This window comes from Populus euphratica, unplaced genomic scaffold (assembly GCF_000495115.2).
Source record: "Populus euphratica unplaced genomic scaffold, PopEup_1.0 scaffold1121.1, whole genome shotgun sequence".
Classification (NCBI taxonomy): Eukaryota; Viridiplantae; Streptophyta; class Magnoliopsida; order Malpighiales; family Salicaceae; genus Populus; species Populus euphratica.
Window position 1 is genome coordinate 15,606 of NW_011500972.1, and position 19,674 is coordinate 35,279.

Here is a 19,674-nt window from a genome sequence, read left to right on the forward strand (position 1 = left end):
TCTTGTGTCTTAGCTTCACATCTTAGCTTCACATAGTATGAAAGCATATATACAAATATTCGTTGAAACTTGAAAAGAGGACTTCACATTAATAAAACATCACAGATTTCTCTGCCCTTTGTTTTGTTTTGTTTTCCTCACCATGCATACAAGTTATGTTAGAGTCAGATTAAGCACACTCATATATAGACTCTTTTGGAACTTAGTTCCAGGATTCAAATTGTTGAAAATAAACTAGATTTATGATTTTTAAAAAAATTAGAGAAATCGATCAACTAGTGAAATTAAATGAATCGATTTACTAGTTGAAAATTAGTCGATTAGTTAAGCTAGTAAAATTACTTTTCTTATTCGAAATAGATTTTTCTTTAATTAGTTTAATTCCTTGATTGTCTAGAATTTTAGATATATAAATAGATTTGTAATCAGAAGCATAAAACATATGTATAATAGAGAGAAAAAGATGTTTTGAAGAGAAAACACTCAATAAAACATTCCTTCCTTTAAAATTTTTTTCTTGTTCTTTAGTTTTTCTTGTTGCATTGATGTCCATAAACTCCTACCACACTAATTTTCTTTCAACAAGTGGTATCAAAACTTATTTTTTATTGTTTGACATGGTCAATACAAACTTCCTACTTCAATGTCTTCGTTTGACAAAGAACAATTATGAAATTTAATGTGTTTATGTAAAAGCTTGGCTAGGTTCCTAAGATATGTGGAAAATGGCTAAAAAAGGTTTACAAACGCCTATAAAAAGAGTAACATTGACTTCGGCCTAAAAGGATGCCTTGTAAAAGGCATAAAAGAAAGATCAACATGCATTAGCAATTGTCCACTAATATCTAGATGATGCCACTTTTAAGATAATGGCCAGTGTAACAATCGCCAAGTAAGCATAAGAAGTTTTGCAACAAACAAACTAATGAGCTATAATGTCAAAAAGGTGCATATACTTCTATTAGAGAGTATTTCAGACCACTTTGCTAGAGTATTGGTTGTATACAATTTTATGAAAAGATATGAGGATAAGATGGAGGAAACACGTGTGGTAGAAAATATTCCATGCTTGTTGCAAAAGAAAAGCTGTTATATGGCAATTGCAATAGAAAAATCACAAAATATGGACTTCTTGACAATTCAATAACTCATAACAAAACTACAACCCATGGAAAAGGAGGCGGTGACATTTAAGATAACATAGGTGTGCAAGAAATTTTTTTAAAACACTATCCAAAAGAGAAGTAAGATGGTTTTAGATATATCTAAAGGAGTAAAGGACATAGACAAGGCAGGGAAAAGGTGGAAGAGATAGATCTAAAAGAGAAAACCGAGACAGTCTTTATAGATGGAAAAAGTAGATTTGAAAAAGGATACTGAATGAAACAAACTGGTTGACTGATTCAATTGATGGTGGCAATCCAATAACCAAGTTTGACAAAAAAAATAGTTAAAAGTCACAATTTTAAAAAGATAGGTCATTATACTAGGGATTGGTGGATCCAACTAGAAGGGGTGAAGAGGATGTCAATCTAGTTGTAGAAAAAGAAAGAAAAAGACAAGTTTATGGAGCTTGAAGTATCAATTAAAGGTAATGGCACATTCACATATCATTCAAAGGTTTTTATCAAAGAGAAATGTACAATTTTTATTAGATTGAAGAATGGTAGTTATTAATTTATTGGTGATGTCTATTATATTATAACTTTAAAAAACAATATATTAAGTTTATAACAATTGCTAAAGAAGAGTTATGTCCATATATTCTCTTTGGAGTAGGACTTATAAGTAGGTTCATGAAGACACTAACTATGAAACATCTCGAAGCTTTGAAGAGAATTTTTTGATATATCAAAGCTACCATAGATTTTGGCTTATTCTATGATTGAGTTGGAGACTTGGATGATAGAAACAACATTACAAGTTTTGTCTTCTATAATGAGAGACATAACATTCATATGGAGTTCGAATAAGCAATTTATAATCATATTATCAACTTATGAAGCTGAATATGTAGCTATCACATCATGTATTGTCATTCTATATGACTACAAAGAATATTAAAAGAGTTGTGAATATTATATGAGAAGCCTGCATAAATTTATATAGACAACTCATCATTCATTTTCTTAACAAAGAATCATGTGTTTTATGATAAAAGTAAGCACATTGATACAAGATTTCATTACCTTTGAGATAATCGCATTACAAACAAGAAAGTTAAAGTTAAGAATGTTAAGACTTATGACCAAGTCTCAGATATTTTCACAAAACCACTCAAGCATAATGTTTTGGCAAGATAAAAGATATGTTAGGGGTTATAAGAAATCAAGTTTAGAGAGGATGTTGAAAATAAATTATATTTTTTATTTTTCTAAAAAATAGAGAAACTAGTCTATCAGTTAGAGACCAATCAACCGGTTGAATGAAATGGATTGATCTATTAGTTGAATGAAATAAATCATCAACCAGTTAAGTTGATAGAATTATTTTTCTTCTTCAGAATATGTTTTCCTTTTATGAGTTTAGTTCATTGATTGTTGTAGGACTTTAGGCCCATAAATAGATTTCTAATCAGAAGCATAAAACATGTGTAATATAAAGAAAATATGTATTGAAAAGAAAATACTTGATGAAACATTCTTTCCTCTCAAGTTTTTTTTCTTGTTGTTTTATTTTGCTTGTTTTATTATTGTCCATAAACTCATACCACACTAATTTTCTTTCAATAAAAATGGTAAATAGTGAATTTTTCTACTTGAACCTATGTTGGAACATCAAAACTAATTAACAAATGAATCTCATTTGTAATATTTGGATTTCATAAATTTCAAGAAAATTTTTGTAATCCATAGAAAAAGAAATTATGATTGGTTTCTACCATATTTTGATGACAAGCTTCAGTGATATATTTGTTATACAATAATGGAAATTAGTTTCTACCATATTTTGATGACAAGCTTCTGTGATATATTTGTTATACAATAATGGAAATTAAGTAGATGCTTGAAAGGAAATCTAAATTCAAGGGTTCCTTTTCTTTATTTTATGGTTATTGTTATACATGTAGTCGAAATGGACAATGGATTACATGTATCCATGAACTAATTACATGTGATCACAAGTATCTAGTAAAAGGAAACAAGTATATAACATGTATTGAACCATGTCCAAAACTCTTTCATCATAGTTTTGTGGAAGGATTTAATCACAATGAACATGATCTTGCTCTAAATTTTATCTATTATGAAACCTAACCATATTACAGTTTAGATAATGTTTATAACATACACACCTAATAACCTTTAGAATGAAAAGTTTGAAGACCTTAACTAAAAATACTTTGGAAAGTGACCAACATGGAAAACTTTAAGCTTAACAGGGATGTTGTTGCTTCTAGTTGAAAATATTTGAGAGAATAACATCTCGATGGGAACATGACTTTTACTATTGAATTACAATATAACTATCTAAGCATTGGAAATTGTGATATTATAAATTAGATAATTGAAAATATAATCTCATGACAAGCCCTTAAATTATAGTTAAACATTATATAATTTTATCTTACCAACATTATTATATTTCATAAATTAGCAAGTTGTTCTAGCACCAAAATGCTAGGTAGTGCTAAACACTTTTTTTTATTGCTCTAATGAATGAAATATAATAGGAGAAACTGAATAAAAACACTATATTTCTTAGTATAACAATAATGGTCTCATTCATAAAAAGAAAAATGAAACCTATCTCATTTCATTATTCTTAATTAATGCCAATAATTAGTAAAAAATGGAATTAATTTGGTAAACAATTTCTTATGTGTGTCACTATATTAATTAGATAATTATAGATTTTTTTTTTGAATAAGTGCAACTAATATTCCATAATTTACTATATGATTTCTTATCTCTTTTAAAAGAAGAAAACCTTCCATTTGATTGGGTAAAATGAGTGAAATGTGATTACAATGATTTAAAAGACAACAAAATAAAAATTTAAAGAAGTATCATTAGTACTAATGGTTTGCCAAATGAATTTTATCTTCCAATCATGCATGATGACTAAAAAAAATCATTGCATGATTAAGGCCCATTATTTTCAAGTTTTATTGGTTGGCATGTGAAATAGGAAGGTAAATACGGTCATGATAACTTTGCCCGATTAATCATTATAGCTCAAGCCTCTATTTAAAGTTTTTGCCCTTTTTTTATTCACCAAAACAAACGTACATACACATGTGTTAATCACCCTTATAGATTATCAAACAAATAAGAGAGCGGTATCTAGCATTTATGCACTAAGCATATTGGTGCCTAGAATAATTGCTTATGTTGTACAAGTTTGGATGAGAGAATTAATGCTTTAAAGAAATGTTCAATTAGTTCACAAATTACTATAATTGTATTTTTTAATAAAGCCACACAAGGTATATACAATAGACTAATGAGAGTTTTGGCTGTCATTTGGTGATGATATGATTAAAAAAAAATATACATACCATAAGGAACTTTCAATTGAAATTGATAACATTAAATGAATTCGATGGTTAAAGGAAACAAAACAAAACAAAAAGCACTTGCAAGTCTAAATGCTATTTTCCAATTAGCTTGTGAGAAGAAAGGGATATAAAACAAAGTTGTTAGGGATAAAGACATTAATTTCTTAAGGGAGGGAGGTATAAAGCATAATTTACTCTCTCTTTTTTGTGAAAAATCCAAATTGATAACAAAATAGGATAAATAACACATGGATCTATAGCTATTGTTAAATTATTATCAATGTAGGTATGAATTGTATATCTTTTTATAGTTAATGGAGTTAAATTATTATCAATGTAGGTATGAATTCTTTTTATAGTTAATGGGGTGAGTGGTGGATCAGGGATAAAAATACAAAATAATAAAGCTCTTGGAAAGGATGAACACCATGCATAAAAAGGTAGGGTTTATACTTAAGCTGAAATCAGTACTAAAAGAAACAAAAAAAAAGAAAAAAAGAAAAAAAAAAAGAGAAAGGATACTTACATTCTAATGAAAAAGGTATAGATTCCACTCATGTGTACTTTTTAAGGGGGTTATTTATATGGTTTTGACCTATGAAATTGTGAGGATGTAAAAACACTTGACATGTATAGATTTTAATTAAGTAACTTAGTTGTTGTTGTTTTTTTTTTTTTTTTTTTTGAAAAGGTATGGCAAATATTATAGATAACATTAAGTAGAAGTAAGTAACAAGTCATCTTCAACATGATTATTGGCTTATAGTCAAAAAGTTTAGTGGAAACATAATATTGAGCTCTTTAATGATAACATTTTAAACAAAAAACAAAGGGAAAAAAAGAAGATAAAGAATTAGATAAATATAATCGTATTGATTTGCTTGTGTTGCAAAAGTGTGATTAAGATTTCAAGAAAATTTTTAAAAAAATGTCTTCCAATTTATGTGAATCTTGCCAAGATGTAATTCATAAATAATACTTCATTTTCTTGTTATAGTTTACGTGAACTATATTTATGTTGTTGAAAACAACTTAGAAAGGAAAACATCAGATGTATGTTGTGCTTTTACAAATGTCAAAGCTATAGGTCAAGAAACGATATATACTATGAAGGAAAAACAAAAGCTAAAATAAGAGAAGGAAGGGGAAAAAACTGAGAACTTTTTACACCATATGTCAAGAAGCACATAACTTTTATGTACTAAGCCAGCTATCATATCATGAGTTAGCAACTTTATAACTGAATGTTGACATTACAATTCATATTTTTCCTTCATATTGAAACAATTAGAAAGATGGTAATATTTAGAGTGTTAAAGAGACAATATACTAAGACAACACATATAGATGCAATTCTCATAAAGATATACATATAGAATTTTTTTCATTTTAGAGTGTTAAATAGACAATATGATTTTTCATAACAACTTAAGAAATTAATGAAAATAAAACAAGCTAGTAAAATCATAAGATACTCTTTTTTATTTATTTTTTATTTAAATTAATCTCCTTTGATAGAAGTGTCTTACTATGGGTTATCACGCAAATAAAAGTTTCTTTCTTATTCTTTTTCTTTTCCTTTTTTTTGATAAACACATAATTTCTTTCATTTGTTTTGTCTATATGGTATCATGCAACCATCTTTGTTGTTTAGGTAACTATCCTTCAGGGAACTAGCACTATTCCACCAAAAGTTTTTTTTATCCTTTTATTTTTTATTTTTTAATTGGTTGAGTCGTTATAGAACATAACATAGATGAGTCATGAGATATATAAAACATTATACATCAATTTTGCTTTTGTTTGCTAAAAAACATCATAAGAATTTTGATATAGTTGATTTCTACTAGTAAAAATGTTTTATTGAGTTTTCTATTGGTATAATAATATCACATTGTGTTCATACAATATATGTTTATAGGAATAGCCTTTATTGGATAATGCAAAATTACAGTTCTTCTAGCATGCTTGAATAATACAAGTTAAAAACATCTTAAATCAAATATGAAAAATAATAAAATAATTATAAACTAAATAGGAACATATGACCTATCTTAAATTGTAACATTTAGGCCTAGTATGTGGCCTTATTGTTCTTAGATGACTATGAGAATTTAACCATATGAAAAGCAAGGCTTCTACAATTTCTTAAAAACCTTTATCTCAATTCAATGAACGGATTGAACATTATGCTTATTATCATAAAATTGCATGCTTCATCAAAATCACATGTATTAGTCTTTACTTGTTGGAAAGAACTCGTTCTTAAATTTATATTATTATTGCTTTGATCTCGTGGATTTCTAATAAAGATTGAATCTGTAACTAGTCCCATTTAAAAAATTTAAGCTTGCCTTCTACTCTTTTATCTTTCTTTCATGATGAAAGAGTAACATATAGGGGTTTGCCAACAATCATTTTTTCATACATCACCAATAGATCTTGCTTTATTAGTAGAATTGGTTTTGATGTTCATTAGGTCTCGTCAACCACCAAGATGCTAACTTTGCTAAGTCATTAGGACAAAGAAATTTAACATAGGAGTCTCCCTAGGCCTAGGTTTGTTTTTTTTAGGTTAGCTCTTTATAGGATATCTTTTTATTATCAAATGCACATGCCAAAACAAAATTCTTTGTCAAGCATTAAACTTAGAAACTAGCATAAGGTTATTGTCGTTGATAGCAATTTCAAGAGGTTGTGTGCTCTACTTATGCCTCTAAAACAAGTTCTCAAAATTAGCTATGAATTCATGCTCACTTTTCTTACAATTCTGTTTCTCTCTTCCATTTAACGAGTTAATTATATAACTTGCCTCTATTAGTCTCTCTTTACAATTAATGAGTTAATTTTGTAACCTGTCTTTGTAGACCTTTAATTTTAAGTTTGTTAGCATTGCACTCTTGAATGTTTGATTCCCAATATAGGACTTCCTTATCACCTTCTATATAAACATGTTATGTCCTATGTCTTTTTATAGACATTGTTTTCTAACAACATATAATAATAAAACACTAGCATCCTAGACTTTAATACCAAATGATGAAGATGACGACGATGACGACAAATTAAGATTGAAAGGTTAATATGAAGAGATATATAAAAACCACTTGAGAAACCTTAGTCGTACACAATTATTACAATAAGAGAGAAATATTCTAAATTTTAATCTCAATAATCAAAACATGGTATCATAGGCTGCTTAAATAATGCAAAATCATATCTTAAATAGAACAAAAAAATGATAAAAAAATTTTAAACTAAATAGAAAAGTATGATCAATCATGAATAATAATTTTGAGGCTAGATTTGGGGGCCTTAATAGCATTGAAAGGTTACAAAAAGTTAACTCTACATAAAATAAGGTTTTTAGAATCTTCTCACAAAATTTTAGTTCAATCAAACAAATAGATTGAAATTTATAGCTATTATCATAAGGCTAAAATCTCTTGCATCAAGTTCTTTCTATATAACTGCTTGACTTACAAAACATATTTATTGTAAAATTTTGAAGAAAATTAAATAATATTATGATAGAATTGAAAATATTATCTTAAATTGCATTTTATATAAAGAGATAAAATATTCATTATTATCAATAAAAATATATTTAAAATAAGTTTATAAAAATATTTTTAAAAATAAATAATTTTTAAAAATTTAAACATTTCTTTTATTTATTTATTATTTTCAATGATAATTTATTTATTTTCAAATAATAATTTTATTTATAAATTTAAATATTTAATTAATTTTATTTATTTAAAAAAATAATTAGTGTGAGGTAATTTTATTATTTTGTTTTATTTTCATAAATTGATATTTTATTTTATTTATTTGTAAAAATAATTCACTTTTAGTATGAGTTGTCTAGGAAAAATGCTTAGGTAATTTTGTCCCATATATTATCATAAACAACTTATTTGTTTTTAAATATAGTTGTTTATAATTTATGGGCAACTTTAAAAATTCAAAACTATGATCCCCTAAATTGTCTAGTTAGGGTAATTCATATTGCTAGATTACTTTCCATAAAAGGTTGATTTCAGTTTTTTTATATATATAATTTTATTTTTATTATGAGCTATAATAAATTCTTGTTAAAGATAATCTATTATAAAAATATAAGTGGTACTTGAACCACTAAAAAAAGTTTTGATTGTGGGTCATTTGAAAAGTTGAAAACTTAAAAAGTGAAAAGTTTTATAATCTTGAACCCATAAAATAATTAATGTATGGATTAGACTTTACTCATAAAAAATTATTTATTGTTAGTTAATAATTAAACAATACTTTAAAGGGTAGAGGGTAGAGTAGATGGTTTTCTAAACCACTATAAAATGGCATGTCTCTTTATCTCTAACCATTTTCATATTTAATATTTATTTTATCATTTTAAAGGGTTAAATAATCAAACTTTCAACTAAGCACCTAATTCACACCATAAATGCTTTTAAGACTTTAATTGTGTGCCCGTATGCACAAATTTAAATCATGACATATTACTCCGTAAAAAAAAAATTATATAAGATTTATTATAAACAAATAAAATTATTACATTAAAAAATATTGAAATGTTAAAGAAAATAATTTTCTAAATACAATATAAATTAAAAAAAATAAGGAAATTCTCTAATTAAAGAAACCCTTAACAAAAGTCCTTTAATTATTTAAAAACAATTGACAAATAGTAATTTAATTATGTGGCGTATACATCTTCACTATTTTTAATCAAACTCTTTCTGGATAAAATCATGAGATTGCCTTACAAAATATGTAATATTTCTTGAAATCTCGAGAATAATTAAGAATTTTCTTCATGGGAGGTAGTTTGGTATGCTTGAGTTACTAAAATAGCTCTAATACCTAATTAAGCGCACATTAATCTACAATACTACAATAACTACGTCAGTTTTAGTGCTTTGTTATTCGAATAAATAGTAAAACATCTTAGTATATATTTTTAATTGTTTGAGAACAAATTGAAGTCTTCGCCCAGTCGATTAGCCAAGTGACAAGCGAAAAATCATGGGTTTAAGAGTTCAAAAGCGTGCTTATTTTCTAAATTATAACAGACAAACTATAATATATATATATATATATATATATATATATATATATATATATATAACAAGGCTAGACATGCAGGCTAACATGTTATTCACATATTGATAGCTTCTTTTTTTTTTTTGGTTTTTTTATAATCTAAAAAATATTTATTGGATTCACTTATTCTTCAATTTTAACATAAATCTTAAATACTATTATAAATTTTAATTTTAATTTTAATATTTTTTAATTATTATATATTTGTTCTAAAAATGATAATATTAATAATAATTGTTTATGAAAATTCTATTGAATTATTAAAATATTTAAATAAATTTGAAACATGATTTTATCATATTTATAATTTTTTTAGCTTTCAATTACAGAAAATATGGACATATTATTTTGTTCTTTATTTAACTTGCTTTAATAATAATATTTTTTTAATCTAAAATAATATTAATCTACGATTAAAAAAAAAGATACATAAAAAAAATTTATCTTTACGAAAATAAAAATTCAAAGTGATTATATTTTTGGATTTAATGATAATAAGGATTTTTAAAAAAAAAAATTTGGATCCCAGCAATATACAGAAAAAGCATACAAACTAATTGGTGTGATCTGACCATGTTAAGCAGCTAAAGATACCGATTACCCATATCTAAAAACGTTACTCAGGTTAATCAATTAAAGAAGAATTATGGGGGTGATTGGATAAAATGTTTTTTATTTAGAAATATATTAAAATAATTTATTTTTTATTTTTAAAAATTTATTTTTAATATTTATTTTTTATTAAAAATATTTTTAAAATTCAAAAACAAACCAGCCAAAACATAGTTTTTCTGCCATTTACTAGCCATCAGAAAATATTACTTAGGTCGTCATTTCCAAATCAGTCCTCCATCCATTCCTTGTATTTTAAACTCTTCAATCCTTATTATCTCTTGGCTGTGACTTGGATCATGACTGAGACGAGACCTAAATGGCAGAAAATGCACCTAGTTAAGGTTCTCCCCCAAAATATGAGGCTTCGTTTAATTTCTGATCTCGACAAAAAACTTGTTAATAGGCTTCTCAAAGCTTAAACACGATAGATAGAGGCAAGTGGCATGCATACGCAGCTGTATATACCCAGATGTTAAAACGACCCGTTCCCAGCTATTGTGGGAGCTGGATCTCTATCGTTATCTAGCTCCGCGAGCCATAAAGAAGAGGAATATAGGGCAGGAAACTGGAGGTAGCCCTAAACCAAAAACTGGAGGGAGGAAATCATAATTAAGCCCAGATTTAAAGTTGGGAATGTTCATTGTATATATAGATATTATTAATACCCTACAGTACAGATCTCGACCATTTCCTCATGGCTTTAAATTTCCCAGAAAAGCTAAATCTCTGAAATCCCAGTTAGCCAAAACCCTAACTTATATAGAAAGGAGATCTGCTGTCGGATGTCCTTAAAATAAAGATGAATCCGATGGGCATAACCCAAATACGCAAGCATTGATCAAGCCAACAAAGCATGGCTCGACTTAAGAATTAACCCTTTCCGCAGAATGATTTCCATCCATACAGAGGCAGAGCGAGAGCGAGAGCGAGAGAGGTTGCGTGCGCCTTGTAAACCCTTGAGTGTTAAACTGATAAAAGATTCGGATTTTCACAGAGACTGCAGACATCATCAAACATGTTTAGATTCGAGGAATTCTTGAATAAAAAAAAAAAAAAAGAGCCCTAGAGGGAGAGAGTGAGTGTTGGGTGGGGAATCACATTCTGCTACCTCACTTCCAGGGAAAAAAAAAAGACAAAAAGAAAAAAGAAAACCCTAGGAGAGAGAAGAAGAAAGCATTTCTGAGTGGAGGCAAAGGTGAGTTGCACCATGAATGACAGGAATCATAGTTGGAATTTCGTAGCCATGTCTTGACAGATATCTCTTTTTTCCTTCAAGTGGTTGGACCATTTTTGAAGAAGTGGAAAACACCAAAAAAGAGCGACCCAATTATCAGACCAACTAAAGAAAGATAAAAAGAAAAGGGCAACGCAAAGTAGTACACAATGCGTGCAGTGGATAGAATGAAATGACTGCCCCTTCATTTTATGTGGGGATATGCAATGTAACTCATTATTTGTGCAAGAAAATTAACTGCACCACAGGCCTGCCTTTTGGGTCATTCGTCCCATCTCTAACACTCGACTTCAATTCTATCTAACATCCACTGTGCCACTTATGATTTTGATATTTTCGAGTCCTTTTGTTTAGCTGGGTACCTACTTTTCTCTGGGGAGGACCATGATAGCTGTGTTTATTGATGGGGACAAACACTTTCGATTAAGTCTTCAGTTCCTATGCCCCCAAATACATGACGATGAAGGCTACGTACCTCTTGTCGGTGAAAGATTCATCTATACAGTTATAGCCAGAGATGCTCGACGGTGGTATAGTAGTGGATTAAACGAACAAGTGCCGCATGGATTCCATGTTTGTGCTGGTAAATAGTTTTGCAACCAGGAATGTTGTTGAAAACACTATTTAACTTTTAAAAAAGCTTTTATCAATTGATTCTCAACAAATTCTGAGTGCAAGAAGATTATAAACTTACACAACAAGATTCTAACTAAATAGTAGAACAAGATTTCCAAATATGATTTTTCTTGTTATTATCAATGATTTCTATTTAAATTAGGATTTGAACTAATTATCAAAGAATTAATTCAACATAAAAGTTTAAGTTCTTAAGTAAAATCCCAAAATCTAATTTATATTATTTTCTGTCGCTAATGTATCAAATACTTAGTTTAGTAGCGAGGGACTCTCTAGAGATGGATTCCATGTTTGTGCTGGCAAATTATCTAATAATAAGTTGTCAACTCATCGTTTCCTTCCAACTTATGGTGCTAGGTAAGGAATTGGCAATGCAACCTTTCATTTGCAACTTCCATAATATCATATTTAAGACAGCATGCTTCTTTAGAAATATCTCCTTCGAGTATCACTTTTGAATCATAATTATGAACATATCTAATAGGTTGAATCTAGTCAAAAATTTGTACTGACTTGAGCTTTTGCCCACGGTATCCACTGGAAGAATCCAGTTTTTCAGCTGTCAAACTTGTATCTTCATGGCCAGACGTCCCAAATTCCTCACTCTTCATCAATGGATTCTTAGGGAAGTTTTTGAAGACCAATTCAGTGCAACGCTTTATCTAAGAAAAACGATCAGAGGTAATGGGAGAAGCAACACCTTGTTGTGTAGGAGAGTTGAATCCACCCACCTTGTTGGCAATATCTAATTTTCTATATGAAACCAAATCAGTATTTTGTTGCTTCAAACATTTTATTGCAGGTGTTTTCTATCGGCTTGACTCCATATTGGATTCTTGCATCTTTGCCACTTCCATATCATCCAAGGCAAGTTTTAATTTATCGATAAAAATTTAGCTGCTAAATCTGAAAATAAATCTACTCTATCTCCATGTAACAATTTCCTTTGTTTCTCTAATTTCTGCATCTGATCCTTGAGTCTCTCGAAGGACTTATTCAGCATTGCCCATTCTTGATCCCCTACCTCACAGTCCAAACTTATCTCCATTCTCTCAACATCAAGTTTCTTCATTTCTAAAGCAATTTATTCCAACTCTTTTTCTGTTTTTTCTCCTAAGAGAAGTAATATGTTTAAACTTGCTTTTATTTTTATCTCAAAAGTTCTCTTTATCCTTTAAATAACTTTCTATCTTTTCACTAGTTATGATGTTTTTTTTTGTCCTTCATTCCTTAAGTTCTCTCTTTATCCCTTTTAAATTATACTACCAAGAAAATTGTTAAAAGTTATGATGTTAATTTTTATAAAGTTGAATTTTAGATATGAAATAATAATGGTGTTAAATAAAATATTTTAAAACATTTAAATAATAAAAATAATAAGAGGAAAGCAAAATCTTTGAAAGACGTACTACAACCCGTGGCAAAGATTATAATAAAAAAAAAACCCTATATGTATAAAAGATCATGAAATAACTAAGATTGATGATCCACCTGTTTATTTTGCTTGGATACTAATTATTGAAAATACTAAATTCTCAAGTATTTAACATTTTAAGTACTTAATGATTGATTTTTAACACTCTTTTGAATTCAAAATATGTTGACCTTTATATTTATAAAGAGATTACAAGCTCAAACTATCATGATTTAATAGGGATTTTAATCAATCAATTAAATAAAAATTATAAATACAAATCTTTTTTTTATAAAAAATTTCTCCATGGACTAGAATTTCAACTAATATCTAGACAAACTAATATCTTAACAGATATGGCAAGACAGCAATAAAGGATCTGGATAGATTTACGGTGGGAATCAAAGTAGGTGCAAGGAAAACATGGTCATTTGATTAACGCTAGCTACATAAATATGTGTAAGAAATTAAAACAATTAATTTAACAACGCATGGCTATGGCTTAATGGAAAGTAGAAAATTGAAAATACTGTTAATTTCTACTAGTATAAAAAAACATTTTGGATTTTTCATTTCTAACTCCAAAATTGTCTCTTTATCCTTTAAATAATTTTCCATCTCCACTCCTTTTATCATTTTTCTTTATCCTTAGATTGTGACCTATTACTTTTGAAAATTTCATTAAAGAAACAAAATGGTAAGAGGTTGATGACGATGAAATTAATGCCATTGAAAAAACTAACTTTTGAAAGTTGACAAAGCTTCTAAAAAACTAAAAAATTATTAGTGTGAAATGAATGTAAAACATGTTAGGTAGCTTAAAGTTATAATCAAAAGTATAGAAGTTTGCTTCTTTTGAAATATATAATAAAATAAGATTGATTATTGTTTCAGCAACTTATAATTTATGATATATTTTTTAGTTGAATGTAAAGTCAGTTTTTATATATAAAAAACTGAAGACCTTCAAGAATAAATATTTATTGATCAATCTTCTAGTTATATAAAATGTCATAAAATATAAAATATTTACTGAAAATGAAGCTAACAAACTAAAAAACGCTCTTCAAACATGGAAGAGATAATAACTCATATGATCAACTAGCTGATATACTCACCAAAACCTTATCTTCCACTCAATTTTATCAATTATTAAGTAAGTTTGGATGCACCATTCCACTGAATCCAGCTTGAAAAGGGGTCTTTGAGACACTAAAACAATTTTGAAGATCTTCACTATTATGCTATTACCAAGTATAACTTATTTATTACCTAGTTTAAATATAATTGTGTATTTATTATTAGCATATAATCTTAGCATACTGTTAGGAGAAAGAATACATAGGATTGTCTTTCCTTGCTGCAAGTTTTTCCCTTTATATATATATTCATATGTATAGCATAAGTATGAATGCAGAACTCTGTTTTATTGTTACACTATCTCACGTCTCTTCTTTGCTTCAAATTTCTTCATGGTATTAGATCATAGTATTTGAATTCTCATACTATAGAAAGAGACAGTGGTGCTGTCATGGAAGACCACTTAAAAATTGCCAATGATATTTGATCAAAGATCTCAGCACTAGCATATTGTTCTGATGATAACAACACATCTTAGCAAATTGTTCTGATGATAACAACACATCTTAAAGATTGAGTTGTGTTATTGAATGAATTCAATTATCTTCCTTAGTCAAGGACTGTCACTATTTCTCTGGTGGAAGATCTAAGTTGGGGTTCATAAATGTTTCTATCATTCCCCCAGAAGTTGATAATCTAGAATATACAGCATGGCTTTTCAAAGACCAGTTGATCATGTCTTAGATCCTTAACTATATGGAAAGGAACCTTGCTGAGATTTTTAGTTTCTCAAAATCATCATCGGACTTATAGGATGCAATTCGTGACATGTTTGGAAACCAAAATAATGCTTCCAAAATATTCCAAATTCATCACGAGATTGCCAACCTTCACCAGGAAGGAAAGCCCTTTGTTCAGCTATTGGGAAGCCTTAAAGGCTTGTGGAATGAACTGGAAATATATCACCCACACACTACTAATGCTGCTATATTACGAAAAAGAATTGAGGAGGATATGATTTTTCAGTTAATGGCAAGTCTCAGCCCAGATTTTAAAGACCTACGAAGTCATATTCTGATAACTCCAGAACTACAATCTTTAAAATTAGTTTGCGTCACTATCTCACGTCTCTTCTCTGCTTCAAATTTCTTAAAAGAGTTTGAATTATTAGCTAGTTAGTTTATTTGTTTGATGCTAAACATAATCGGATGCAAGTCTAGTATACATTAGTAGATACATAAAATTTCAACTATAGTTTTCTACATGGATTTGGTTTTAAATTAGTGTAGTTTGGTATATTTAAAATTCATCCAAGTTCATACAATATTGAAGTTTTTTATTTTAATCCATACATGTCAAAGTATAAACATATATCTATACATTTCATTTACTCCAGAATTTTGTAATATACTCCTTATCTTATACTTGAATTTGGTTTCTTAAAAATTACAAAAGCTTCCATTTCCATCTTGATCGTTTACATTTTCATTTAGAAATTGTTATGGCCTGTAGGATTTTTATTAATGACATTAATTCCTTTTTTATACATAATAGTTTATTAACAAATATCATCATATATGTCTATTAAATTATTATTAGAAAAAGCACATGGGTATTAAAAATTTGCAATTTAATACTTATATATTATAATTAACTTCAAAATATATTTAAAAAGGTTTTTCTAAATATATTATATTTTGTTTCCTTACTGTGAGTGCATAATTTTGCAAATGACTAGTCGGTTATATTTATTCATCTTGAAAATAATTAGTCATTAATTTCTTTATTCAATTGTTAAATTCTAATTTTTAAAAGTTCTTTCAAAATTTATTATATCTTCTTACCTTATAATCATTATGTGCATAATTTTGCCAATGCCATGTCGGTTATTTGGAAAAAATTAGTTATTAATTAATTTTTTTTATTCAATTACTATGCTGTATTTTTTATATTTATTGAATTACGCTAGAATTTATCTGAAAACCAATAAAATACTATTTTAAATTAAATTAGAGTATTTATAGATATTGAGTTTATAATGATTCAGAAGCAGCGCTAGGGTTGGAAACACGTATTCTTAACATTAAATGCAATGACTAATTAAAAGCATCAATGGCATTTTTGGATTTGATTGTTGACGAACTTAACATGGAAGCTAATACGTAGGAAAGGACAAGTACCTCAATCATCACTCAGCTTTCAAAGTTTCATCTAAATTTTCATGTCCATTGATCTCCACGCAATTTCCAATAACCTAACAGATGGGTATTCTTGGATCAGCATCGCCTTTTTCTTCAAAACTCATTTAAAAATCCCAGTAACCAGCTTATTATTGCACAGTAAATCAAGAAACTTTTTCTTCTTATTCAAATAGTTAGAAATGCAATTCAATGAACGACATTGGAACTAATTAACTTTTTTAAAACTGTTGAGGTTGATGAGAACGACAATGACGATGATGACGTTAAAACTGTTGAGGTTGATGAGAACGACCATGACGATGATGACGATATCGACAACAACTACGACGATGTCGACAACGACTACCACGACAACTATAATAATAAGGTTAGTGTTAAAAAAGACAAGCTATCGTGAAAAAGTTAGATATCAATTCATACGTGAAAGAAAATAAAAATAGAAATAAGAAGTATAGAGGTTAAAAAAGAAAAGAGAGACAAGAATGGTAGAAGCCTAAGTATTAAACAAAACTCCTGAATTTCGAAACAAGTCTAAAGCTATTGTGAAGTTTTGTTTTTTTGTTTCATGAGATCAAACCCATCATATTATGTTGGGTCCTTGACTATTAGCTATTAAATTTCTATGACAGGAAAAGTCCTAGTGAAACAGAGCGCAGTGGACAAACTTAAAGAGAAGTCCCTCTTTCATGGGCCCAAAAGTCAATAATGGTGGGCTGGACATTAAAGATAAATTGGCCCACAAAAGATTTTGAGCTCCCAATCTATGATGGGCCTGACTCTTGAATGCCTAAGGCATTTTCCTTTTTGCCTCCTCTCGAAACAAAACAAATCTTTTGGCAGAGCGAGGGAGGGGGGGAGGGGGGGCCAACTGTGAGCATTTATTCCACTTGCCACGTGTGTGCATGCTAGCGTTTCTTTATCTTTTCAGCCCTGCAAATGTAAAACCGGGGGGGGGGGGGGGGGGGGGGCCAACTGTGAGCATTTATTCCACTTGCCACGTGTGTGCATGCTAGCGTTTCTTTATCTTTTCAGCCCTGCAAATGTAAAACCTCTGAACCTAGGACCTATGAAAACCTCATGCCACCTCCCCTTTTGACCGAGTATTTTGCACCGACCCCCGTTCTAACGTGCCTTGTTTTACCAGATCGAGCCCGAGGAAGACCGTTTGAGGTTACCCTAGAAGGCACCTCTCCTCACTCTTTATTTCAATTTTTCCATCTACTGGGGTTTCCAGGACGCTACTGCGCAGTAAAAAGAGTGGTGTTCGTTAAGAGCGACGCCACCCGATGGCATGGCTTGTAATAAAATGCATTTTCATGTTCATTTGTCTGATGATTCTACTCGTTGGCATTTTCATGGTCTTTTCTTTTTTGCGTTCTGGGAAATATTTCTACGATTGAGCATCTGAATTTGCAGTGGAGAGAATATAGATCAAATGAATATATGCGGAAAGCAAGAGAGAAATCAAATCAGGCTGCCCAGGTTTAGGTGGTTACCTTGGACTCTAGAGGATCGTCCCGTTATTGCATTCTCTGCCAAGAAATGATGCTGCCATGGAACACCATTAGCTCCAAACTGCACCTACAAATTAACATTCACCATGATTTATATTAAAATTCACGTGTTTGCAGTGACCGCTTCCATTGAAAGAGAAGCGAAAGAAACGAAAATGCAAGAGGGTGTTGAATGAGGAAACGGCCAAATTCTGCTGAAGAGATATTCTGATGTATAAAAAGAAGTTTGCCTCAGATAGATATATCATATATAATGAGATCTGATCCGCCAAAAACAAGTATATATATATATATAGCACATAGGAGAGACAATATGATCATGTTATCCAAGGTTAATTTCACTAACTAACCTTGAATCCTGCAACTTCATCCTCTTATTTCTATCACCTCGCGCATGGTTCTCTCTAGAATATAAAACGAAGACAACATTCCAGAAAAGAAAGAGAAAGAAAACAAAAAAACAAAGAAAGAAGGTGGACAAAAGGGCCATCTCAGTCATCTTTTATATTGATACACTAGAAAAGTGGCCGCGTTAGGTTACATGTTAATATTTTTTTTTTTATAAAAGATATTAAAAAAAATTAAAATTTAAAAGTATTCGGTTGTTTTATAAAATTATATCTAAAAAAATTAAGTTTATTTGCTAGGCTTGACTAAAAATTATATTTATATTATTAATAATAATATTAAACTTATATGATTCAAGTTTAAGTAAGTTTAGTTACAATACTAAACCCAGAGTTTTGGATATGGGTCTAGCTATAAAGTTGTGTTATAAAAGTATGATAATTAAAAAAATAAAATTAATATTATAAAATTAAATTAAAAAAAATAAAGCAAAACTTTATTTTGATGAATAGTGTTTTGCAAGGAGAGGTATAATTAAATTCCCTCATGAAATCACAATAATCTAATAAATAGTAAAAAAATTAATCATAAAATTTATTTCTTAATCAAATTGATATTAATTGATGAAATTGAAATAAAAAAATACTTAAGACAAAGAAAAAAATCTGAATCAATTAGTTTAACCCATTAAACCTAGGATTTGTGTCATAAAATCGGAAGAAAAAAGATTGATGTTTTTTAGTTATAGTTAATTACAATATTTAAGGATGAAATTGAAAGAAAAAACCAATAAATAAAAAGAAAAAAAATCTAAATTAATTGGGTTAACCCACCAAATCTAGTTAACTCATCAAACCTGAGATTCATGTTATGAAAGTGTGATAACTAAATAAAAAAAATTAACAGTAATAAACTACATTAACAAAAAAAATTAATTAAAAAGAAAAAAATAAAAGAAAAAAACTTACAGGAAGAAAAAAATAGAAAAAGAAAAAAAATCTAAATTAATTAGGGTAACCTGTAAAACT

General features: G+C 28.8%; 1 long non-coding RNA gene across 1 annotated transcript; it reads right to left on the reverse strand.

Moving 5' to 3' along the window:
- Positions 1-10,815: 10,815 nt before the first annotated feature.
- LOC105116941 (uncharacterized) lies at positions 10,816-18,787 on the reverse strand. The gene is made up of 5 exons (XR_840643.1): positions 18,649-18,787; positions 18,281-18,365; positions 16,764-16,837; positions 11,929-12,081; positions 10,816-11,216 (listed from the first exon to the last, which is right to left on the reverse strand). It is a non-coding gene; the product is annotated as an uncharacterized LOC105116941 (long non-coding RNA).
- Between the last annotated feature and the right edge of the window lie 887 nt (positions 18,788-19,674).